The 6,382-nt window shown below is 42.4% G+C and overlaps 1 long non-coding RNA gene across 1 annotated transcript in view; it reads left to right on the plus strand.

Moving 5' to 3' along the window:
• Positions 1-6,382, plus strand: part of LOC146074482 (uncharacterized) — a 129,985-nt gene that overhangs the window by 9,923 nt on the left and 113,680 nt on the right. The gene's annotated exons all lie outside the window — the stretch shown is intronic.

Here is a 6,382-nt window from a genome sequence, read left to right on the forward strand (position 1 = left end):
GGTCACTGGGGCTTTCCTGCAATCCAGAAAAGGAGAACAACTTCTAACATAGCTTGAGTGGGCAAAGTAGGGAGTACAATAGGGATTTGTTTACTCCTGAACCCTTTTTTGGGCATAGTGTGCTAAAAAAAAATCAAAAGAAAGACTACCTTCAGCAAAGTCCATTTTATGATGTGTTTGTGTAACTGCAAATACTGTGTATGGTCAGACATTCTTCTCCCGTGACTACACAGGTCCAACAGGATGGTTAGATTGGCCTGGCAACAGGAGGCTTCCATGGTATTTTATCATTTATTTTTTCAATATGGTCATTAACCCCTTCCTGACACAGCATGTTTTTGCCTTCCTGACAGAGCCCTTTTTTTCAAATCTGACAGGTATCACTTAAGTGGGGATAACTTTTTTTTGCTTTTACTTATCCCAGTGATTTTGAGATTGTTTTCTCGTGACACATTGTACTTCAAATTAGTGGTAAATTTGGGTCGATACAGTCTGTGTTTTTTTGTGAAAAATACCAAAATGTCGTAAAAAAATGGAAAATTTAGCAATTTGCAAAATGTTAAATTTTCTGCTTGTGAGACAAATAATCATACCACTTAAAATAGTTAATAACTAACATAGACCATATGTCTACTTTATGTTTCCATCATTATTTCAACTTCCTTTTAATTTTTTTGGACACTAGGAGGCTTACAATATGAATAGCAAATTTTCAAATTTTCAAGAAAATTTCAAACACTGATTTTTTTAGGGACCAGTTCAGTTCTGATGTGACTTTGAGGGACTTGTATGTGAGACACCCCCATAAATGATGCCATTTCAAAAACTGCACCCCTCACAGTATTCAAAACAGCATTTTGGAAGTTTGTTAACCCTTTAGGTGTTTCACAGGAATTAAAACAAAGTGTAGGTGAAATTTCAAAATTTCATTTTTTTTGCAGATTTGCAATTTCATACATTTTTCTAAGGAACACAGTAGATTTTACTAGAGAAATGTGACTAAAAATTGATTCCCCCAATTCTTTTGTTTTCATAAATATCCTATATGTGGCCCTAGTGTGCACGTTGACCAAACCACAGGCTTCATAATAGAAGGAGCACCTACTTGATTTTGGAGCCTCCTTTTTATGAGATAATTTTTTAGGCACCATGTAGGTTTCTAGGCACCATAAGATGCTAAAAGTTAGGAACCCCCCACAAGTGACCCCATTTTGCAAACTACACCCCTCAGGGAATTCATCTAGGGGTATAGTGTACATTTCAAACCCCCAGGGGTTTCACCAATTTTGATACAACTGGGCTGTGCAAATGAAAAATTACATTTTTTACACAAAAATGCAGTTCTGGCTCCAAATTTGTCATTTTCACAAGGAATGAAGGAGACAAAGCACCCCAAAATCTGTGCCCCAATTTCTCCCGAGTACGGCAATGCCTCACATGTGACCAAAAAATACCATTTGGGTGCATGGCAGGACTCAGAAGGGAAGGAGTGATTTTTGGATTTTGCAGCTCAGATTCTGGTGGAATGTTGGTGGGTGCTATGTCGCATTAGCAAGACCCCCAAAGCACCAATACAGTGGAACCCCCCCACAAGTGACCCCATTTTGCAAACTACACCCCTCAGGGAATTCATCTAGGGGTATAATGTACATTTCAAACCCCCAGGCGTTTCACCAATTGTGGTACAACTGGGCAGTGAAAATGAAAAATTAAATTTTTTACACAAAAATGCAGTTCTGGCTCAAAATGTTTCATTTTCATAAGGTATGAAGGAGAAAAAGCACCCCAAAATCTGTGCCCCAATTTCTCCCGAGTATGGCAATGCCTCACATGTGACCAAAAAATACCATTTGGGTGCATGGCAGGACTCAGAAGGGAAGGAGTGATATTTGGATTTTGCAGCACAGATTCTGGTGGAATTTTGGTGGGTGCTATGTCGCATTAGCAAGACCCCCAAAGCACCAATACAGTGGAACCCCCCCCACAAGTGACCCCATTTTGCAAACTACACCCCTCAGGGAATTCATCTAGGGGTATAGTGTACATTTCAAACCCCCAGGGGTTTCACCAATTTTGATACAACTGGGCAGTGAAAATGAAAAATTACATTTTTTTACATAAAAATGCAGTTCTGGCTCAAAATTTTTCATTTTCAGAAGGTATGAAGGAGAAAAAGCACCCCAAAATCTGTGCCCCAATTTCTCCCGAGTACGGCAATGCTTCATGTGTGACCAAAAAATGGCAGGACTCAGAAGGGAAGGAGTGATATTTGGATTTTGCAGCACAGATTCTGGTGGAATGTTGGTGGGTGCTATGTCGCATTAGCAAGACCCCCAAAGCACCAATACAGTGGAACCCCCCACAAGTGACCCCATTTTGCAAACTACACCCCTCAGGGAATTCATCTAGGGGTATAGTGTACATTTCAAACCCCCAGGGGTTTCACCAATTTTGATACAACTGGGCAGTGAAAATGAAAAATTACATTTTTTTACATAAAAATGCAGTTCTGGCTCAAAATTTTTCATTTTCAGAAGGTATGAAGGAGAAAAAGCACCCCAAAATCTGTGCCCCAATTTCTCCCGAGTACGGCAATGCCTCACATGTGACCAAAAAATACCAGTTGGGTGCATGGCAGGACTCAGAAGGGAAGGAGTGATTTTTGGATTTTGCGGCTCAGATTCTGGTGGAATGAATGGTGGGTGCTATGTGGCATTAGCAAGACCCCCGAAGCACGGTGAAATTATGAACCTAATAATCCATAGATGTGTGGTATATTTTAAAACACTCCTTTATACATAGGCCGGGTTTGTCGGGGCAAGTGTCACACTGGAAAATAGTTTGCTTTCTTATTCCCTTTTTATAGCAAACTTTGCACCTTTTTTGTGTCCTGCCCTTTTTTCCAGTGGAGGGGATTTCATCAGGAAAATGCTGCCCTGGTACAATACGGGGGCCAGTACTAGAAGTACTGGGGCCCTCTGCCTGCTGGTTCCCAAATATTAGGCCCTTTATGACTTCCTCTTGAAAGTGCATAAATGTCCCCCTCTGGCTGGTAGAACGGAAAAGCACGTAAGCATTATACAGTGCCATCTGGATGATATACACGGCCAGCTTCTTGTACCAGATTTTTGTTTTCCGCAGGGGACTGTACGGCTTCAGTACCTGATCTGAAAGATCCACTCCGCCCATGTACCTATTGTAATCCAGGATACAATTAGGTTTTGAGGTGTGGGTACTGGTACCTCGTACAGGGACGGAGGTGGTACTGTCTCCGTGAATTGTTGTCAGTATAAGGACATCCCTCTTGTCCTTATATTTGACCAACAACATATTTTCGGTGCATATTCCCCTGCTTTCACCCCTTCTCATTACTTGGGCAATGTGCGTTTTTGGGAGGCCTCTTTGGTTCTTGCGCACAGTACCGCAAGCTGCTGTACCTCTTGAACCAAGGGCCTTAAACAGGGGGATGCTGGTGTAAAAGTTATCCACATAGAGGTGATAACCTTTATCCAGGAAGGGGTGCACGAAATCCCAGACAATTTTTCCACTAACAACTACGAGGGAGGGGGGGCATTCTGGCGGTTCAATTCTTGAATCCTTCCCTTCATATACCCTAAACCTGTGGGTGTACCCTGAGGTGCTTTCACACAGCTTATACATTTTTATGCCATACCTTGCCCTCTTACTGGGAAGGTACTGGCGGAATTTAACCCTTCCTTTAAAATGTATAAGGGACTCGTCTATGCAAATGAATTTATCTGGGATGTACATCTCTTCAAATTTGGCACTGAAGTGATCAATGACCGGCCTGACTTTGAATAGCCGGTCAAAGGTGGGATCATCTCTGGGTGGGCACTGTGCATTATCGTTGTAATGCAAAAATTTAAGGATTAACTCAAAACGAGTCCGGGTCATGGCCATACGGTAAAGTGGGGTGCTGTACAGAACATCTGTACTCCAATATTGCCTAATTTCTGGCTTTTTTTACTATGCCCATATGAAACACCAGACCCCAAAACGTCATCATCTCTCCTGCATCTACAGGGGTCCACCTAGCAAATGATGACGTGGGGTTTTGAGCAATAAACTGCTGGGCATATGAATTACTTTGGTCCACCATTAAATTTATAAAATCATCAGAGAAAAATAATTTGAAAAAGTCAATTTCTCTGAGACCTGTGGAATCAAATTGGATTCCTGGGATGGCCAAAAACTCAGGAACCTGGGGCTCAAAATTGTCTGGTGGTGGGGTACATACGAGATCAATTATTGGGGGGGGGTCTCAGCTGCTCTACGGGGGCGTCTTTGAGGGGGTCCCTCATCACTAGAGGAGGAAGAGGAGCTTAAGATGAATCCTTCAAATTCCCCGCTTGCCTTACTGGCTGTGTCAGAGTCAGAGGCAAGCATGGCATATGCCTCCTCCGCTGAATACATTCTTCTGGATGATTGGGATGACATTTGGGATGACATTTTTATTTTTGTGTTTCTGGTAGTGAAATGTTTCAACACGTGTCTAGTGTAGGGGGGGGGTACAAACTTTATTTCAATGTAGTGTGTATGTAGTGCAGAAAAAAAAAAAAAAAAAAGGTCCTGCGCCAAAAATTGAGCACAGATGTTGGTCAGTAACGTCCGTCACTGAACAGCGCTCAAAGGCAACAGGAATTTGATCAAAAAAATTTGATCAAAAAAAATTAAAAAAGACCCCACAGCACCCTCAAAAAAAAAAAAAAAAAAAAAAAAAAAAAAAGGTGATCAGTGATGCGACACTGATTACCAGTGAGGGGCAGCAGGTGCACAACCTTTGGTGCAACTGGCAGGTATATATAAAAAAAAAACCTCTGCACCCCCAAAAAGTTGCTGATCACCTCAGATATAGTGATCAGCACAAAAGGGGGGGGGCAGCAGACACAAAATATAGCACTCTCTATCACTATCTCTCTCTATCTCTCACTATCTATCACTCTGACACTGCAGCAGCAGCACTGACAGTTATATATATAAAAAATAACCCCTGCACCCCCAAAAAGTTGCTGGGGGTGCACAAAAGGGGGGCAGCAGACACAAAATATAGCACTTTCTATCACTATCTCTCTCTATCTCTCACTCTGACACTGCAGCAGCAGCACTGACAGGTATATATATATATATATATATATATATATATATATATATATATATATATATATATATATATATATATATATAAAATAAAAACCTGCGCCCCCAAAAAGTTGCTGATCAGTTAATTTATACTGATCAGCACAAAAGGGGGGGGGGGGCAGCAGTCAGTTGCACACGCAGTACAGCTGTATATATATAAAAAATATATAGCACAATCTGTCACTATCTCTCTATCTCTATCTATAACTCTATCACACTGCAGCAGCACAAAATATAGCACTCTCTGTCACTAGCCCTCTCTATCTCGCTCTATCTATAACTCGAACACACTGCAGCAGCACAACACAGCACAGCACAACACAGGAAGTCACAAGATCCAGGAACGCTACAAGCAGTGATCAGGTAAGTGTTTGCAAGGATCAGGTCAGTATATCGCGGCAGATAGGCACGGTGACCGCACTGCACGCAATTCCAGACCGGAATGGCGTCTGCAGTGCAGTCACCGTTAGTTTAAATCACCCTCCATGGCTGTGATTGGTTCGTCGGTCCGACGAACCAATCACGGCCTTTGGGGGCGGGTTGGGTGAGGTGGGGTGACACCAGTGTCACCCTTACACCCCGTGGTGATTGGTGCTGTACTTTACAGCACCAATCACCACCGATCCCTGTGTCACCGGCGAACGTTATTCGCCGGTGACACAGAAAACGCTGTAATTGGCTGTTCACACTGAACAGCCAATCACAGCGATCGCCGACGGGGGGGCGGCATCGCAGCCCCCCCTGGGCATGCAGGGACATGTCTGCTGTCAGGGACAGCAGACATGTTTAAACTGTCACCGCGTCTATAGACGCGGTGACAGTTTAAAGCCATGACGTACATTTACGCCATGTGTCGGGAAGTACATCCCGGCCATGACGTAAATGTACGTCAAATGTCGGGAAGGGGTTAATAACCCAAGTAAAAAAAATTTCTATAGCATAGATCCCAGAACATTGACTAGTAAGCGTGGTTAATAGTACTGATTAAAGGAAATCACACAACCTTTACTACCGCCATATGGTAGCAAATACTTTTCTAAACAGCATGATAATATAAAACAATACAGTACATTCCAACGAAGCGCCATGATCTAGTTTTGCCTATGAAGTATTAAATTAATAGGCACAATAGTGGCCATAGAATCCCTCCTAACCATATGAAGTAAAAGCACTGAAACCTCTTTAAGCTAACCAAGTCATCAAAAGTAGCTTTAACAAGTAA

This window comes from Crinia signifera, chromosome 4 (assembly GCF_055691185.1).
Source record: "Crinia signifera chromosome 4, ASM5569118v1, whole genome shotgun sequence".
NCBI classification, from domain to species: domain Eukaryota; kingdom Metazoa; phylum Chordata; class Amphibia; order Anura; family Myobatrachidae; genus Crinia; species Crinia signifera.